This window comes from Pimephales promelas, chromosome 2 (genome assembly GCF_988280905.1).
Source record: "Pimephales promelas chromosome 2, fPimPro1.hap1.1, whole genome shotgun sequence".
Classification (NCBI taxonomy): domain Eukaryota; kingdom Metazoa; phylum Chordata; class Actinopteri; order Cypriniformes; family Leuciscidae; genus Pimephales; species Pimephales promelas.
The window spans coordinates 15,729,041-15,748,724 of NC_142770.1; the positions used below are offsets into that span (position 1 = coordinate 15,729,041).

Sequence of the window (19,684 nt, forward strand, 5' to 3'; positions counted from 1 at the left end):
GAAAAAAAAAAACGACAGTGGTACCCCTTACGTTTTTTTTTTGGGCGAAAAATTAAGTTTCTCCAATCTTCCCAAATTCTGATAGAGGGCCATGAGACTTAGACCTGAGTGCAAAAATGGAGGTTCTAGCCCCTTCCAGAGCTGAGATATCGAAACTCAAAAATTCGGCCCGAAAAAAAAACGACAGTGGTACCCCTTACGTTTTTTTTTTTTGGGCGAAAAATTAAGTTTCTCCAATCTTCCCAAATTCTGATAGAGGGCCATAAGACTTAGACCTGAGTGCAAAAATGGAGGTTCTAGCCCCTTCCAGAGCTGAGATATCGAAACTCAAAAATTCGGCCCGAAAAAAAAACGACAGTGGTACCCCTTACGTTTTTTTTTTTGGGCGAAAAATTAAGTTTCTCCAATCTTCCCAAATTCTGATAGAGGGCCATGAGACTTAGACCTGAGTGCAAAAATGGAGGCTCTAGCCCTTTCCAGAGCTGAGATATCGAAACTCAAAAATTCGGCCCGAAAAAAAAACGACAGTGGTACCCCTTACGTTTTTTTTTTTGGGGCGAAAAATTAAGTTTCTCCAATCTTCCCAAATTCTGATAGAGGGCCATGAGACTTAGACCTGAGTGCAAAAATGGAGGTTCTAGCCCCTTCCAGAGCTGAGATATCGAAACTCAAAAATTCGGCCCGAAAAAAAAACGACAGTGGTACCCCTTACGTTTTTTTTTTTTGGGCGAAAAATTAAGTTTCTCCAATCTTCCCAAATTCTGATAGAGGGCCATGAGACTTAGACCTGAGTGCAAAAATGGAGGCTCTAGCCCTTTCCAGAGCTGAGATATCGAAACTCAAAAATTCGGCCCGAAAAAAAAACGACAGTGGTACCCCTTACGTTTTTTTTTTTTGGGGCGAAAAATTAAGTTTCTCCAATCTTCCCAAATTCTGATAGAGGGCCATGAGACTTAGACCTGAGTGCAAAAATGGAGGCTCTAGCCCTTTCCAGAGCTGAGATATCGAAACTCAAAAATTCGGCCCGAAAAAAAAACGACAGTGGTACCCCTTACGTTTTTTTTTTTGGGGCGAAAAATTAAGTTTCTCCAATCTTCCCAAATTCTGATAGAGGGCCATGAGACTTAGACCTGAGTGCAAAAATGGAGGTTCTAGCCCCTTCCAGAGCTGAGATATCGAAACTCAAAAATTCGGCCCGAAAAAAAAACGACAGTGGTACCCCTTACGTTTTTTTTTTTTGGGCGAAAAATTAAGTTTCTCCAATCTTCCCAAATTCTGATAGAGGGCCATAAGACTTAGACCTGAGTGCAAAAATGGAGGTTCTAGCCCCTTCCAGAGCTGAGATATCGAAACTCAAAAATTCGGCCCGAAAAAAAAACGACAGTGGTACCCCTTACGTTTTTTTTTTCGGGCGAAAAATTAAGTTTCTCCAATCTTCCCAAATTCTGATAGAGGGCCATGAGACTTAGACCTGAGTGCAAAAATGGAGGTTCTAGCCCCTTCCAGAGCTGAGATATCGAAACTCAAAAATTCGGCCCGAAAAAAAAACGACAGTGGTACCCCTTACGTTTTTTTTTTTGGGCGAAAAATTAAGTTTCTCCAATCTTCCCAAATTCTGATAGAGGGCCATAAGACTTAGACCTGAGTGCAAAAATGGAGGTTCTAGCCCCTTCCAGAGCTGAGATATCGAAACTCAAAAATTCGGCCCGAAAAAAAAACGACAGTGGTACCCCTTACGTTTTTTTTTTCGGGCGAAAAATTAAGTTTCTCCAATCTTCCCAAATTCTGATAGAGGGCCATGAGACTTAGACCTGAGTGCAAAAATGGAGGTTCTAGCCCCTTCCAGAGCTGAGATATCGAAACTCAAAAATTCGGCCCGAAAAAAAAACGACAGTGGTACCCCTTACGTTTTTTTTTTTGGGCGAAAAATTAAGTTTCTCCAATCTTCCCAAATTCTGATAGAGGGCCATGAGACTTAGACCTGAGTGCAAAAATGGAGGTTCTAGCCCCTTCCAGAGCTGAGATATCGAAACTCAAAAATTCGGCCCGAAAAAAAAAACGACAGTGGTACCCCTTACGTTTTTTTTTTTCGGGCGAAAAATTAATTTTCTCCAATCTTCCCAATTTCTGATAGAGGGCCATGAGACTTAGACCTGAGTGCAAAAATGGAGGTTCTAGCCCCTTCCAGAGCTGAGATATCGAAACTCAAAAATTCGGCCCGAAAAAAAAACGACAGTGGTACCCCTTACGTTTTTTTTTTTTGGGGCGAAAAATTAAGTTTCTCCAATCTTCCCAAATTCTGATAGAGGGCCATGAGACTTAGACCTGAGTGCAAAAATGGAGGTTCTAGCCCCTTCCAGAGCTGAGATATCGAAACTCAAAAATTCGGCCCGAAAAAAAAACGACAGTGGTACCCCTTACGTTTTTTTTTTGGGCGAAAAATTAAGTTTCTCCAATCTTCCCAAATTCTGATAGAGGGCCATGAGACTTAGACCTGAGTGCAAAAATGGAGGTTCTAGCCCCTTCCAGAGCTGAGATATCGAAACTCAAAAATTCGGCCCGAAAAAAAAACGACAGTGGTACCACTTACGTTTTTTTTTTTGGGCGAAAAATTAAGTTTCTCCAATCTTCCCAAATTCTGATAGAGGGCCATGAGACTTAGACCTGAGTGCAAAAATGGAGGCTCTAGCCCCTTCCAGAGCTGAGATATCGAAACTCAAAAATTCGGCCCGAAAAAAAAAACACAGTGGTACCCCTTACGGTTTTTTTTTTTGGGCGAAAAATTAAGTTTCTCCAATCTTCCCAAATTCTGATAGAGGGCCATGAGACTTAGACCTGAGTGCAAAAATGGAGGTTCTAGCCCCTTCCAGAGCTGAGATATCGAAACTCAAAAATTCGGCCCGAAAAAAAAACGACAGTGGTACCCCTTACGTTTTTTTTTTTGGGCGAAAAATTAAGTTTCTCCAATCTTCCCAAATTCTGATAGAGGGCCATGAGACTTAGACCTGAGTGCAAAAATGGAGGCTCTAGCCCTTTCCAGAGCTGAGATATCGAAACTCAAAGATTCGGCCCGAAAAAAAAAACGACAGTGGTACCCCTTACGTTTTATTTTTGGGCGAAAAATTAAGTTTCTCCAATCTTCCCAAATTCTGATAGAGGGCCATGAGACTGAGACCTGAGTGCAAAAATGGAGGTTCTAGCCCCTTCCAGAGCTGAGATATCGAAACTCAAAAATTCGGCCCGATAAAAAAACGACAGTGGTACCCCTTACGGTTTTTTTTTTGGTCGAAAAATTAAGTTTCTCCAATCTTCCCAAATTCTGATAGAGGGCCATGAGACTTAGACCTGAGTGCAAAAATGGAGTCTCTAGCCCCTTCCAGAGCTGAGATATCGAAACTCAAAAAGTCGGCCCGAAAAAAAAACGACAGTGGTACCCCTTACGTTTTTTTTTTCGGGCGAAAAATTAAGTTTCTCCAATCTTCCCAAATTCTGATAGAGGGCCATGAGACTGAGACCTGAGTGCAAAAATGGAGGTTCTAGCCCCTTCCAGAGCTGAGATATCGAAACTCAAAAATTCGGCCCGATAAAAAAACGACAGTGGTACCCCTTACGTTTTTTTTTGGGCGAAAAATTAAGTTTCTCCAATCTTCCCAAATTCTGATAGAGGGCCATGAGACTTAGACCTGAGTGCAAAAATGGAGGTTCTAGCCCCTTCCAGAGCTGAGATATCGAAACTCAAAAATTCGGCCCGAAAAAAAAACGACAGTGGTACCCCTTACGTTTTTTTTTTTTGGGCGAAAAATTAAGTTTCTCCAATCTTCCCAAATTCTGATAGAGGGCCATAAGACTTAGACCTGAGTGCAAAAATGGAGGTTCTAGCCCCTTCCAGAGCTGAGATATCGAAACTCAAAAATTCGGCCCGAAAAAAAAACGACAGTGGTACCCCTTACGTTTTTTTTTTCGGGCGAAAAATTACGTTTCTCCAATCTTCCCAAATTCTGATAGAGGGCCATAAGACTTAGACCTGAGTGCAAAAATGGAGGTTCTAGCCCCTTCCAGAGCTGAGATATCGAAACTCAAAAATTCGGCCCGAAAAAAAACGACAGTGGTACCCCTTACGTTTTTTTTTTTGGGCGAAAAATTAAGTTTCTCCAATCTTCCCAAATTCTGATAGAGGGCCATAAGACTTAGACCTGAGTGCAAAAATGGAGGTTCTAGCCCCTTCCAGAGCTGAGATATCGAAACTCAAAAATTCGGCCCGAAAAAAAACGACAGTGGTACCCCTTACGTTTTTTTTTTTGGGCGAAAAATTAAGTTTCTCCAATCTTCCCAAATTCTGAAAGAGGGCCATGAGACTTAGACCTGAGTGCAAAAATGGAGGTTCTAGCCCCTTCCAGAGCTGAGATATCGAAACTCAAAAATTCGGCCCGAAAAAAAAACGACAGTGGTACCCCTTACGTTTTTTTTTTTGGGCGAAAAATTAAGTTTCTCCAATCTTCCCAAATTCTGATAGAGGGCCATGAGACTTAGACCTGAGTGCAAAAATGGAGGTTCTAGCCCCTTCCAGAGCTGAGATATCGAAACTCAAAAATTCGGCCCGAAAAAAAAACGACAGTGGTACCCCTTACGTTTTTTTTTTGGGCGAAAAATTAAGTTTCTCCAATCTTCCCAAATTCTGATAGAGGGCCATGAGACTTAGACCTGAGTGCAAAAATGGAGGTTCTAGCCCCTTCCAGAGCTGAGATATCGAAACTCAAAAATTCGGCCCGAAAAAAAAACGACAGTGGTACCACTTACGTTTTTTTTTTTGGGCGAAAAATTAAGTTTCTCCAATCTTCCCAAATTCTGATAGAGGGCCATGAGACTTAGACCTGAGTGCAAAAATGGAGGCTCTAGCCCCTTCCAGAGCTGAGATATCGAAACTCAAAAATTCGGCCCGAAAAAAAAACCACAGTGGTACCCCTTACGTTTTTTTTTTTTGGGCGAAAAATTAAGTTTCTCCAATCTTCCCAAATTCTGATAGAGGGCCATGAGACTTAGACCTGAGTGCAAAAATGGAGGTTCTAGCCCCTTCCAGAGCTGAGATATCGAAACTCAAAAATTCGGCCCGATAAAAAAACGACAGTGGTACCCCTTACGTTTTTTTTTTTTTGGGCGAAAAATTAAGTTTCTCCAATCTTCCCAAATTCTGATAGAGGGCCATGAGACTTAGACCTGAGTGCAAAATGGAGGTTCTAGCCCCTTCCAGAGCTGAGATATCGAAACTCAAAAATTCGGCCCGAAAAAAAAACGACAGTGGTACCCCTTACGTTTTTTTTTTGGGCGAAAAATTAAGTTTCTCCAATCTTCCCAAATTCTGATAGAGGGCCATGAGACTTAGACCTGAGTGCAAAAATGGAGGTTCTAGCCCCTTCCAGAGCTGAGATATCGAAACTCAAAAATTCGGCCCGAAAAAAAAAACGACAGTGGTACCCCTTACGTTTTTTTTTTCGGGCGAAAAATTAAGTTTCTCCAATCTTCCCAAATTCTGATAGAGGGCCATGAGACTTAGACCTGAGTGCAAAAATGGAGGTTCTAGCCCCTTCCAGAGCTGAGATATCGAAACTCAAAAATTCGGCCCGAAAAAAAAACGACAGTGGTACCCCTTAAGTTTTTTTTTTCGGGCGAAAAATTAAGTTTCTCCAATCTTCCCAAATTCTGATAGAGGGCCATGAGACTTAGACCTGAGTGCAAAAATGGAGGCTCTAGCCCCTTCCAGAGCTGAAATAAAGAAACTCAAAAATTCGGCCAGAAAAAAATAACGACAGTGGTACCCCTTACGTTTTTTTTTTTTGGGCGAAAAATTAAGTTTCTCCAATCTTCCCAAATTCTGATAGAGGGCCATGAGACTTAGACCTGAGTGCAACAATTGAGGTTCTAGCCCCTTCCAGAGCTGAGATATCGAAACTCAAAAATTCGGCCCAAAAAAAAAACGACAGTGGTACCCCTTACGTTTTTTTTTTTGGGCGAAAAATTAAGTTTCTCCAATCTTCCCAAATTCTGATAGAGGGCCATGAGACTGAGATCTGAGTGCAAAAATGGAGGTTCTAGCCCCTTCCAGAGCTGAGATATCGAAACTCAAAAATTCGGCCCGAAAAAAAAACGACAGTGGTACCCCTTACGTTTTTTTTTTTGGGCGAAAAATTAAGTTTCTCCAATCTTCCCAAATTCTGATAGAGGGCCATGAGACTGAGACCTGAGTGCAAAAATGGAGGTTCTAGCCCCTTCCAGAGCTGAGATATCGAAACTCAAAAATTCGGCCCGAAAAAAAAAACGACAGTGGTACCCCTTACGTTTTTTTTTTCGGGCGAAAAATTAAGTTTCTCCAATCTTCCCAAATTCTGATAGAGGGCCATGAGACTTAGACCTGAGTGCAAAAATGGAGGTTCTAGCCCCTTCCAGAGCTGAGATATCGAAACTCAAAAATTCGGCCCGAAAAAAAAACGACAGTGGTACCCCTTACGTTTTTTTTTTCGGGCGAAAAATTAAGTTTCTCCAATCTTCCCAAATTCTGATAGAGGGCCATGAGACTTAGACCTGAGTGCAAAAATGGAGGCTCTAGCCCCTTCCAGAGCTGAGATATCGAAACTCAAAAATTCGGCCCGAAAAAAAACGACAGTGGTACCCCTTACGTTTTTTTTTTGGGGCGAAAAATTAAGTTTCTCCAATCTTCCCAAATTCTGATAGAGGGCCATGAGACTTAGACCTGAGTGCAAAAATTGAGGTTCTAGCCCCTTCCAGAGCTGAGATATCGAAACTCAAAAATTCGGCCCAAAAAAAAAACGACAGTGGTACCCCTTACGTTTTTTTTTTGGGCGAAAAATTAAGTTTCTCCAATCTTCCCAAATTCTGATAGAGGGCCATGAGACTTAGACCTGAGTGCAAAAATGGAGGCTCTAGCCCTTTCCAGAGCTGAGATATCGAAACTCAAAAATTCGGCCCGAAAAAAAAAACGACAGTGGTACCCCTTACGGTTTTTTTTTTTGGGCGAAAAATTAAGTTTCTCCAATCTACCCAAATTCTGATAGAGGGCCATGAGACTGAGATCTGAGTGCAAAAATGGAGGTTCTAGCCCCTTCCAGAGCTGAGATATCGAAACTCAAAAATTCGGCCCGATAAAAAAACGACAGTGGTACCCCTTACGTTTTTTTTTTGGGCGAAATATTAAGTTTCTCCAATCTTCCCAAATTCTGATAGAGGGCCATGCGACTTAGACCTGAGTGCAAAAATGGAGGTTCTAGCCCCTTCCAGAGCTGAGAAATCGAAACTCAAAAATTCGGCCCGAAAAAAAAACGACAGTGGTACCCCTTACGTTTTTTTTTTGGGCGAAAAATTAAGTTTCTCCAATCTTCCCAAATTCTGATAGAGGGCCATGAGACTTAGACCTGAGTGCAAAAATGGAGGCTCTAGCCCTTTCCAGAGCTGAGATATCGAAACTCAAAAATTCGGCCCGAAAAAAAAAACGACAGTGGTACCCCTTACGTTTTTTTTTTTTGGGCAAAAAATTAAGTTTCTCCAATCTTCCCAAATTCTGATAGAGGGCCATGAGACTTAGACCTGAGTGCAAAAATGGAGGCTCTAGCCCCTTCCAGAGCTGAGATATCGAAACTCAAAAATTCGGCCCGAAAAAAAAACGACAGTGGTACCCCTTACGGTTTTTTTTTTGGTCGAAAAATTAAGTTTCTCCAATCTTCCCAAATTCTGATAGAGGGCCATGAGACTTAGACCTGAGTGCAAAAATGGAGTCTCTAGCCCCTTCCAGAGCTGAGATATCGAAACTCAAAAAGTCGGCCCGAAAAAAAAACGACAGTGGTACCCCTTACGTTTTTTTTTTCGGGCGAAAAATTAAGTTTCTCCAATCTTCCCAAATTCTGATAGAGGGCCATGAGACTGAGACCTGAGTGCAAAAATGGAGGTTCTAGCCCCTTCCAGAGCTGAGATATCGAAACTCAAAAATTCGGCCCGATAAAAAAACGACAGTGGTACCCCTTACGGTTTTTTTTGGGCGAAAAATTAAGTTTCTCCAATCTTCCCAAATTCTGATAGAGGGCCATGAGACTTAGACCTGAGTGCAAAAATGGAGGTTCTAGCCCCTTCCAGAGCTGAGATATCGAAACTCAAAAATTCGGCCCGAAAAAAAAAACGACAGTGGTACCCCTTACGTTTTTTTTTTTGGGCGAAAAATTAAGTTTCTCCAATCTTCCCAAATTCTGATAGAGGGCCATGAGACTTAGACCTGAGTGCAAAAATGGAGGTTCTAGCCCCTTCCAGAGCTGAGATATCGAAACTCAAAAATTCGGCCCGAAAAAAAAACGACAGTGGTACCCCTTACGTTTTTTTTTTCGGGCGAAAAATTACGTTTCTCCAATCTTCCCAAATTCTGATAGAGGGCCATAAGACTTAGATCTGAGTGCAAAAATGGAGGTTCTAGCCCCTTCCAGAGCTGAGATATCGAAACTCAAAAATTCGGCCCGAAAAAAAACGACAGTGGTACCCCTTACGTTTTTTTTTTTGGGCGAAAAATTAAGTTTCTCCAATCTTCCCAAATTCTGATAGAGGGCCATGAGACTTAGACCTGAGTGCAAAAATGGAGGTTCTAGCCCCTTCCAGAGCTGAGATATCGAAACTCAAAAATTCGGCCCGAAAAAAAAACGACAGTGGTACCCCTTACGTTTTTTTTTTCGGGCGAAAAATTAAGTTTCTCCAATCTTCCCAAATTCTGATAGAGGGCCATGAGACTTAGACCTGAGTGCAAAAATGGAGGTTCTAGCCCCTTCCAGAGCTGAGATATCGAAACTCAAAAATTCGGCCCGAAAAAAAAACGACAGTGGTACCCCTTACGTTTTTTTTTTTGGGCGAAAAATTAAGTTTCTCCAATCTTCCCAAATTCTGATAGAGGGCCATGAGACTTAGACCTGAGTGCAAAAATGGAGGTTCTAGCCCCTTCCAGAGCTGAGATATCGAAACTCAAAAATTCGGCCCGAAAAAAAAACGACAGTGGTACCCCTTACGTTTTTTTTTTTGGGCGAAAAATTAAGTTTCTCCAATCTTCCCAAATTCTGATAGAGGGCCACGAGACTTAGACCTGAGTGCAAAAATGGAGGCTCTAGCCCCTTCCAGAGCTGAGATATCGAAACTCAAAAATTCGGCCCGAAAAAAAAACGACAGTGGTACCCCTTACGTTTTTTTTTTGGGCGAAAAATTAAGTTTCTCCAATCTTCCCAAATTCTGATAGAGGGCCATGAGACTTAGACCTGAGTGCAAAAATGGAGGCTCTAGCCCTTTCCAGAGCTGAGATATCGAAACTCAAAAATTCGGCCCGAAAAAAAAAACGACAGTGGTACCCCTTACGTTTTTTTTTTTTGGGCGAAAAATTAAGTTTCTCCAATCTTCCCAAATTCTGATAGTGGGCCATGAGACTTTGACCTGAGTGCAAAAATGGAGGCTCTAGCCCTTTCCAGAGCTGAGATATCGAAACTCAAAAATTCGGCCCGAAAAAAAAACGACAGTGGTACCCCTTACGTTTTTTTTTTTGGGCGAAAAATTAAGTTTCTCCAATCTTCCCAAATTCTGATAGAGGGCCATGAGACTGAGACCTGAGTGCAAAAATGGAGGTTCTAGCCCCTTCCAGAGCTGAGATATCGAAACTCAAAAATTCGGCCCGATAAAAAAACGACAGTGGTACCCCTTACGTTTTTTTTTTCGGGCGAAAAATTAAGTTTCTCCAATCTTCCCAAATTCTGATAGAGGGCCATGAGACTTAGACCTGAGTGCAAAAATGGAGGTTCTAGCCCCTTCCAGAGCTGAGATATTGAAACTCAAAAATTCGGCCCGAAAAAAAAACGACAGTGGTACCCCTTACGTTTTTTTTTTTGGGGCGAAAAATTAAGTTTCTCCAATCTTCCCAAATTCTGATAGAGGGCCATGAGACTTAGACCTGAGTGCAAAAATGGAGGTTCTAGCCCCTTCCAGAGCTGAGATATCGAAACTCAAAAATTCGGCCCGAAAAAAAAACGACAGTGGTACCCCTTACGTTTTTTTTTTTGGGCGAAAAATTAAGTTTCTCCAATCTTCCCAAATTCTGATAGAGGGCCATAAGACTTAGACCTGAGTGCAAAAATGGAGGTTCTAGCCCCTTCCAGAGCTGAGATATCGAAACTCAAAAATTCGGCCCGAAAAAAAAAACGACAGTGGTACCCCTTACGGTTTTTTTTTTCGGGCGAAAAATTAAGTTTCTCCAATCTTCCCAAATTCGGATAGAGGGCCATGAGACTTAGACCTGAGTGCAAAAATGGAGGTTCTAGCCCCTTCCAGAGCTGAGATATCGAAACTCAAAAATTCGGCCCGAAAAAAAAACGACAGTGGTACCCCTTACGTTTTTTTTTTTTTGGGCGAAAAATTAAGTTTCTCCAATCTTCCCAAATTCTGATAGAGGGCCATAAGACTTAGACCTGAGTGCAAAAATGGAGGTTCTAGCCCCTTCCAGAGCTGAGATATCGAAACTCAAAAATTCGGCCCGAAAAAAAAACGACAGTGGTACCCCTTACGTTTTTTTTTTTTGGGCGAAAAATTAAGTTTCTCCAATCTTCCCAAATTCTGATAGAGGGCCATGAGACTTAGACCTGAGTGCAAAAATGGAGGCTCTAGCCCTTTCCAGAGCTGAGATATCGAAACTCAAAAATTCGGCCCGAAAAAAAAACGACAGTGGTACCCCTTACGTTTTTTTTTTTGGGGCGAAAAATTAAGTTTCTCCAATCTTCCCAAATTCTGATAGAGGGCCATGAGACTTAGACCTGAGTGCAAAAATGGAGGTTCTAGCCCCTTCCAGAGCTGAGATATCGAAACTCAAAAATTCGGCCCGAAAAAAAAACGACAGTGGTACCCCTTACGTTTTTTTTTTTGGGCGAAAAATTAAGTTTCTCCAATCTTCCCAAATTCTGATAGAGGGCCATAAGACTTAGACCTGAGTGCAAAAATGGAGGTTCTAGCCCCTTCCAGAGCTGAGATATCGAAACTCAAAAATTCGGCCCGAAAAAAAAACGACAGTGGTACCCCTTACGTTTTTTTTTTTCGGGCGAAAAATTAAGTTTCTCCAATCTTCCCAAATTCTGATAGAGGGTCATGAGACTTAGACCTGAGTGCAAAAATGGAGGTTCTAGCCCCTTCCAGAGCTGAGATATCGAAACTCAAAAATTCGGCCCGAAAAAAAAACGACAGTGGTACCCCTTACGTTTTTTTTTTTGGGGGCGAAAAATTAAGTTTCTCCAATCTTCCCAAATTCTGATAGAGGGCCATAAGACTTAGACCTGAGTGCAAAAATGGAGGTTCTAGCCCCTTCCAGAGCTGAGATATCGAAACTCAAAAATTCGGCCCGAAAAAAAAACGACAGTGGTACCCCTTACGTTTTTTTTTTTGGGCGAAAAATTAAGTTTCTCCAATCTTCCCAAATTCTGATAGAGGGCCATGAGACTTAGACCTGAGTGCAAAAATGGAGGTTCTAGCCCCTTCCAGAGCTGAGATATCGAAACTCAAAAATTCGGCCCGAAAAAAAAACGACAGTGGTACCCCTTACGTTTTTTTTTTTGGGCGAAAAATTAAGTTTCTCCAATCTTCCCAAATTCTGATAGAGGGCCATAAGACTTAGACCTGAGTGCAAAAATGGAGGTTCTAGCCCCTTCCAGAGCTGAGATATCGAAACTCAAAAATTCGGCCCGAAAAAAAAACGACAGTGGTACCCCTTACGGTTTTTTTTTCGGGCGAAAAATTAAGTTTCTCCAATCTTCCCAAATTCTGATAGAGGGCCATGAGACTTAGACCTGAGTGCAAAAATGGAGGTTCTAGCCCCTTCCAGAGCTGAGATATCGAAACTCAAAAATTCGGCCCGAAAAAAAAACGACAGTGGTACCCCTTACGTTTTTTTTTTTTGGGCGAAAAATTAAGTTTCTCCAATCTTCCCAAATTCTGATAGAGGGCCATAAGACTTAGACCTGAGTGCAAAAATGGAGGTTCTAGCCCCTTCCAGAGCTGAGATATCGAAACTCAAAAATTCGGCCCGAAAAAAAAACGACAGTGGTACCCCTTACGTTTTTTTTTTTTGGGCGAAAAATTAAGTTTCTCCAATCTTCCCAAATTCTGATAGAGGGCCATGAGACTTAGACCTGAGTGCAAAAATGGAGGCTCTAGCCCCTTCCAGAGCTGAGATATCGAAACTCAAAAATTCGGCCCGAAAACAAAAACGACAGTGGTACCCCTTACGTTGTTTTTTGGGCGAAAAATTAAGTTTCTCCAATCTTCCCAAATTCTGATAGAGGGCCATGAGACTTAGACCTGAGTGCAAAAATGGAGGTTCTAGCCCCTTCCAGAGCTGAGATATCGTAACTCAAAAATTCGGCCCGAAAAAAAAACGACAGTGGTACCCCTTACGTTTTTTTGGGGGGTGAAAAATTAAGTTTCTCCAATGTTCCCAAATTCTGATAGAGGGCCATGAGACTTAGACCTGAGTGCAAAAATGGAGGTTCTAGCCCCTTCCAGAGCTGAGATATCAAAACTCAAAAATTCGGCCCGAAAAAAAAACGACAGTGGTACCCCTTACATTTTTTTTTTGGGCGAAAAATTAAGTTTCTCCAATGTTCCCAAATTCTGATAGAGGGCCATGAGACTTAGATCTGAGTGCAAAAATGGAGGCTCTAGTCCCTTCCAGAGCTGAGATATCGAAACTCCAAAATTCGGCCCGAAAAAAAAACGACAGTGGTACCCCTTACGTTTTTTTTTTTTGGGCGAAAAATTAAGTTTCTCCAATCTTCCCAAATTCTGATAGAGGGCCATGAGACTTAGACCTGAGTGCAAAAATGGAGGTTCTAGCCCCTTCCAGAGCTGAGATATCAAAACTCAAAAATTCGGCCCGAAAAAAAAACGACAGTGGTACCCCTTACATTTTTTTTTGGGGCGAAAAATTAAGTTTCTCCAATCTTCCCAAATTCTGATAGAGGGCCATGAGACTTAGACCTGAGTGCAAAAATGGAGGTTCTAGCCCCTTCCAGAGCTGAGATATCGAAACTCAAAAATTCGGCCCGAAAAAAAAACGACAGTGGTACCCCTTTCGTTTTTTTTCCGGGCGAAAAATTACGTTTCTCCAATCTTCTCAAAAGTCTGGATTCTGATAGAGGGCCATGAGACTTAGACCTGAGTGCAAAAATGGAAGCTCTAGACCCTTCCAGAGCTGAGATAACGAAACTCAAAATTTCGACCCGAAAAAAAAACGACAGTGGTATCCCTTTCGTTTTTTTTTTTTTTTTTTTTCGGGCGAAAAATTAAGTTTCTCCTATCTTCTCAAAACTCTGGATTCTGATAGAGGGCCATGAGACTTAGACCTGAGTGCAAAAATGGAGGCTCTAGACCCTTCCTGAGCTGAGATATTGAGATAACAAGTAACATTAATACCATTATAAATATCTTAATATCTCAGCTCTGGAACGGTCTAGAGCCTCCATTTTTGCACTCAGGTCTAAGTCTCAAGGCCCTCTATCAGAATCCAGAGTTTTGAGAAGATCAGAGAAACTCAAAATTTTGACCCAAAAAAACGACATTTGTACCCCTTTCGTTTTTTTTTTTTGTTTTTTTTTTTTGGGGGGGGGGGGGGGCAGAAATTAAGTTTCTCCAATCTTCTCAAAACTCTGGAGTCTGATAGAGGGCCATGAGACTTAGACCTGAGTACAAAAATGGAGGCTCTAGACCTTTCCAGAGCTGAGATATTGAGATTCCATGTAGCATTTATGCCATAAGAAATATTTCAATGTCTCAGCTCGGGAAGGGTCTAGAGCCTCCATTTTGGCACTCAGGTCTAAGTCTTTATATTTTCTGCTTTATATTTTGCGGTGAAGTGTGATCAGGATCTGGTTTTGATGAGATTCACACACTGACTGCGGTGTGTGTGTGTGTGTGTGTGTGTGTGTGTGTGTGTGTGTGTGTGTGTGTGTGTGTGTGTGTGTGTGTGTGTGTGTGTGTGTGCGTGTGCACCTGCTGTCTGGTCTAGTGCACAGTAGTGCAGTGCCAGATCAGTGTTGTGTGTAATAAGCCCAGCAGTGTTTATGTGGATGAGGGCGTGTTGGCACTGATTGTGTCCTCTTCACATCCGTTCCTCCACTCCTCCAGCATCTGACTGCCAACACTCACTTCAGTCCCTAATATGAAGACATGTTGTGATGGATCCGTGTCAATATCGGGATTCTGATAACACCTGATTTGGCCTATACTGAGTGCAAAAATGGAGGCTCTATACCCTTCCAGAGCTGAGATATCGAAACTCAAAATTTCAACCCGAAAAAAAAAGAGACAGAAGTACCCCTTTTGTTTTATTTTTTTCGGGCGAGAAATTAAGTTTCTCCAATCTTCTCAAAACTCTGGCTTCTGATAGAGGGCCATGAGACTTAGACCTGTGTGCAAAAATTGAGGCTCTAGGCCCTTCCAGAGCTGAGATATCGAAACTCAAAATTTCGACCCGAAAAAAAAAACGACAGTGGTACCCCTTTCGGGGGTTTTTTTCCGGGCGAGAAATTAAGTTTCTCCAATCTTCTCAAAACTCTGGATTCTGATAGAGGGCCATGAGACTTAGACCTGAGTGCAAAAATGGAGGCTCTAGCCCCTTCCAGAGCTGAGATATCGAAACTCAAAATATCGACCCGAAAAAAAAACGACAGTGGTACCCCTTTCGTTTTTTTTTCCGGGCGAAAAATTAAGTTTCTCAAATCTTCTCAAAACCCTGGATTCTGATAGAGGGCCATGAGACTTAGACCTGAGTGCAAAAATGGAGGCTCTAGACCCTTCCTGAGCTGAGATATTGAGATCCCACGTAGCATTTATGCCATAATAAATATCTCAATATCTCAGCTCTGGAAGGGTCTAGAGCCTCCATTTTGGCACTCAGGTCTAAGTCTTTATATTTTCTGCTTTATATTTTGGGGTGAAGTGTGACCAGGATCTGGTTTTGATGAGATTCACACACTGACTGCGGTGTGTGTGTGCGTGTGCACCTGCTGTCTGGTCTAGTGCACAGTAGTGCAGTGCCAGATCAGTGTTGTGTGTAATAAGCCCAGCAGTGTTTATGTGGATGAGGGCGTGTTGGCACTGATTGTGTCCTCTTCACATCCGTTCCTCCACTCCTCCAGCACCTGACTGCCAACACTCACTTCAGTCCCCAATATGAAGACATGTTGTGATCGATCCGTGTCAATATCTGGATTCTGATAACACCTGGTTTGGCCTATACATCCTTTAACGAGAAATTAATTTTCTCCAATCTTCTCACAACTCTGGATTCTGATAGAGGGCCATGAGACTTAGACCTGAGTGCAAAAATGGAGGCACTCGACCCTTCCAGAGCTGAGATATTGAGATCCCACATAGCATTTATGCCAGTTACATGAGACCATTCGCAGCTCTGGGTGAAGATCTTTGTTTACAAAAATCTGCAGAACTATGTTCTGGACCTGAAATGCAAAGCGAGATGCATATAATAACCAGTGTTGGGTGTAATGTGTTACTAAGAAATTAATTACTGTAATTTTATTTATTTTCCCTTGAAAAAGTAAAGAAAGGGTTTACTCAAACATTTTCTGTAATTTAATTTACATGTAATTGCATTAAATACAGTTTAGACTAAGGAACAAAAATGTTATGTCTACTGTTAAAATGTATGTTTTTAATGTAACCTTATCCCTTTAAATTCTGTGGTCAGTTCAGAATAATTTATGTAATTTTACAGTATTTATTTGAAAGAATTAAAGGGGTCATGAACTGCATTGTTTTATTGTTTTATAATATTTCGGGGTGCACTAATAATGTTAGTACATTATACAATGTTGTTGGGTTTTTTGGGGTTTTTTTTACATTTACTGATTTTAGCCCTCTGATTTGAATGACCTTTTATATGTGAAAAGCTCAAATAAATTTGATTTCTCAGTTAATGACCCCTTTAAACGAGTAGTTTCGTTTCTGTCCTTGTATTGTTCAACTGGTCAAGTTTGATATGGGATTTAGAAAGTAATCAGAAACACGTATTGCAATATTTTTTAGAAAGAGTAATTTGTACAGTAATCTATAACCATGTTGAAGATGTAATTAGTTGATAGAAATGTATTACTTTTTTTACATACCCAACAGTTGAGAAACACTATAGTAAACCATTTGATCAGTATGACGAAGCATGACTCAAATCTCTGACTAACCAGTTTTGGTTCCTTTTTAGCAACGGTCTTCAGAGCCAAAATTGCACACACTTGAACTCTCAAGGGAAATGTAGGGATTTGGGTCCCAAATATTGGTAGAAACTTTGTGAAGTATTTAATGCTAGCAGGGTGACCAGCATTGCCCAGTACTTTCAGAATCAAGGTGATCTCTGCAATGTCAGTCTTTGCAGTCGCCTCAGAAACAATCTCATGGATGGGCTAGAAGAAAAAGAGCAAGTTGTCCATATATCCGCACATACATTCAATCGAATAATAGGTAACTTCAGTCCTGGTGGGCCACTGTCCTGCAGAGTTTATCTCCAACCCTGATAAAAACTCACTAGCCTGTAGCTTTCTAGTAATCTTATTTTAGTAATCTTAGACATTAATAATCTTGTTAAAGGGATACTCCACTTTTTTTGGAAATAGGCTCATTTTACAACTCCCAGAGTTTAACAGTTGAGTTTTCGAATTCATTCTGCCGATTTTCTGATATTTAGAAGAATATCAGTAACCAGGTAGTTTCTGGTCTCATTGACTACCATAGTATATATATGTGTTACTACTATGGAAGTCAATGAGACCAGAAACTGTCTGGTTACTGATATTCTTCTAAATATCAGAAAATCGGCTGAATGGATTCGAAAACGGTAAAACTCAACTGTTTAACTCTGGGGGAGTTGTAAAATGAGCCTATTTCCAAATAAAAGTGGAGTATCCCTTTAAGGTGTGTTTGATTAGGGTTGGATCTAAACTCTGCAGGACAGTGAACAGCCAGGACTGAAGTTAACCATCCTTGATATAGAATAAGCTTTACCTTCAGAAGCTCCACTGGACATTCAAGAGCATCACTGCAATACCTGCCAATCATTGTCCCATAGCCAAGCATAGCCACATCACGTAGAACTGGTGTTTCTTGAACTTTGTGACTCAAAGCCAGACTCTGTGTTGGTTACAAGTTCAGATATTATTTCTCATGCTAAATAAGGAGTTTAAGCTTTGAGTCAATCTTCAGATATGAGTGTACACACAGAGTATATGGTAACACTTTACAATACGGGTGCACTAATATGCATTAATTCATGCTTAACTAAATGCACAGATAATCATGAGTTAATGTATAACTAATGAAGAACTAAACCATTAATTGATGATTACTGCATCAGCAACTAATAAAGAGTCTATATGATTAATAGATTAAGTAATACATGAAATGCTATTAATTCAATGTGTCATTGTGTATTAATTCCTTAATAACACATTTTATTAACTAACAGTGTAAATTAATGTGTTAATTACCACAATTAGCCAAAGCTATGCACTTCAACTTCCAGTTGCCTGCTTTAATTAATCATTAGCTAATGATTTGCAAAGGTATCATTATATTATGACTTTACTTGTTGAGGCACATCATTATTAACTAGTCATTTAGTAATTGTAGTAATTTGCACATGAATTTGCACTAACAATGAAGTAATTAATCATGTATTAATGCATATTAGTGTACCTGTCATATTATCTGGAAGTTGAAATACAAGGCTTTGGCTCAATCAGGTAATTAACATATTAATTAACACTATTAGTTAAAAAATGAGTTATTATGGAATTAATCCACAATTACATATTTAATTAATAACAATTAATGTATGAAATAATACATGAAATTTACAGACTCTTAATTAGTTCCTAATGTGGTAATCATTAATGAATAGATTAGATAATCATTAGTTACACATTAATTCAGTATTATCTGTGCATTAGTTAAGCATGAATGAATGCTTATTAGTGCACCCGTATTGTAAAGTGTTACCGAGTATATCTTAATGGTGTCCAAGTTAGCAGTGACCATGTGCACAGTGGCCAGAAGGACTTGAGTGAACTCAGGGATGGAAAGTTTATCTGCCAAGAAGATCTTCTTGATGAATGTTAAAGCATCTAGGGTGCCAACTGCAGGAAGAGCATCTAAGATCCATTTCCTTAGAGGAAAGATGAGTGAAAATTTAAAGAAAAAGAAAAAAGCTTTTCAGACTGTTAAATTGATTTTTTCTTTTTTTCTTTTTTTGTTGTTGATGTACCTGAAATTTGGTCTGGTTTTAAACTGAGACCAGATTCCCTCAACAGCATCCACACTCGCAAAATGCATAAGCTGGATGAGCTGAATATATTTCAGAGGAACATGTTCAGGGACTTCTTCTAGTTTTTTGGTTGCCAGATGATTCAGAGCATCTACTATCTTGATGAATGCCAGTAAAACAAAAAGGAGAGTTAAAATACTACTATTATTTATTAAGAAAAAAATGAAGATGAGGTTAAAGATATCAAATGAAAAATTACAATATGAAATATGTTCTCACTTGAGCCTGTGGATTACTGATTCTCATGAGCTGAATTGGACTCCAGAGAGTCTCAGTGCTAAATTCATAATGTAATGATCCACGGTCTAAATATTCAGCACTGATTGGAATTATGAGAGATACCACAATCTCCAGAAAGGTCAAGGTTTGTCTGAAAAATTGAAAATAAAACACACACAAAATTACACAAACATAATTAAAACAGAACGCGAGTGCATGAACAAATATCTCGCCTGGTTTCCATCTGGGTAGCATCACCAGTCTCGTAATTGATGAATCTCTTGGACTGTTGCTTCAGTAAACACAAAACCACTTGGAGTTGGCTTCATGAAGTAGTTGTAGGTCGCAGCCCCAGAGAGACTCTTTCTCCTCTGTCCAAGAATATATAGATCATATTGATATTTAAAGACACACATCTACTGGTATATATTGATCATTTCAGGTGAGGTCATAAACCCCAGTATTTTTATAGACCCACATTGATAGGTAAATACGTTTTTGACCTGACCTGCTGACATTCAGTGCACTTTTCAATGTAAGTCAAGCCAACATCCTTAATGATTCTCTCTTGGCAATGGGTCAGATCCCTGGACTTAGTGATGATGGTTTGGTTGTTTTCTACATCTTCACTAATCAGATATTGGGTCTCGCAAATACCTTGAACCCCATCCTTATCAGAAAGAAGACTCAGCTCAATCTAGCTCAATAGTATTGTGAATTAAACTTAATTTTAGCGAGTCTAACCTCTTGAACCTCATAGATGCTCTGGGTGTTCTTGAAGTTGAGCTGAAGTATGTTCAGAATTCCTCTGTGCAGGTTGATGACGGTAGTTGGGACCACAGAAGGGGTGAATATCCTTCCAACCTTACCATTGGTGTACTCAAACTTAATGGGAATCTGAAGCTGAGCAGCCAGTTCGGAGGTAAGCTTGGAAGCGACAAAAGTATCTGTGGGCCAGATGCCACTGTACTCAAACAGCTGAGGTTTCGAGAGCTAAAACGAATGGGAACACTTTGAGTTTTTTTTTTCAATTACACGTGGGCAGTAAGAGATCAAAGCTCCATGATT

The 19,684-nt window shown here is 40.5% G+C and overlaps 1 pseudogene; it reads right to left on the reverse strand.

The window, feature by feature from the left end:
* LOC120492977 (vitellogenin-like) overlaps positions 1 to 19,684 on the reverse strand; it is a 198,579-nt pseudogene that overhangs the window by 178,458 nt on the left and 437 nt on the right.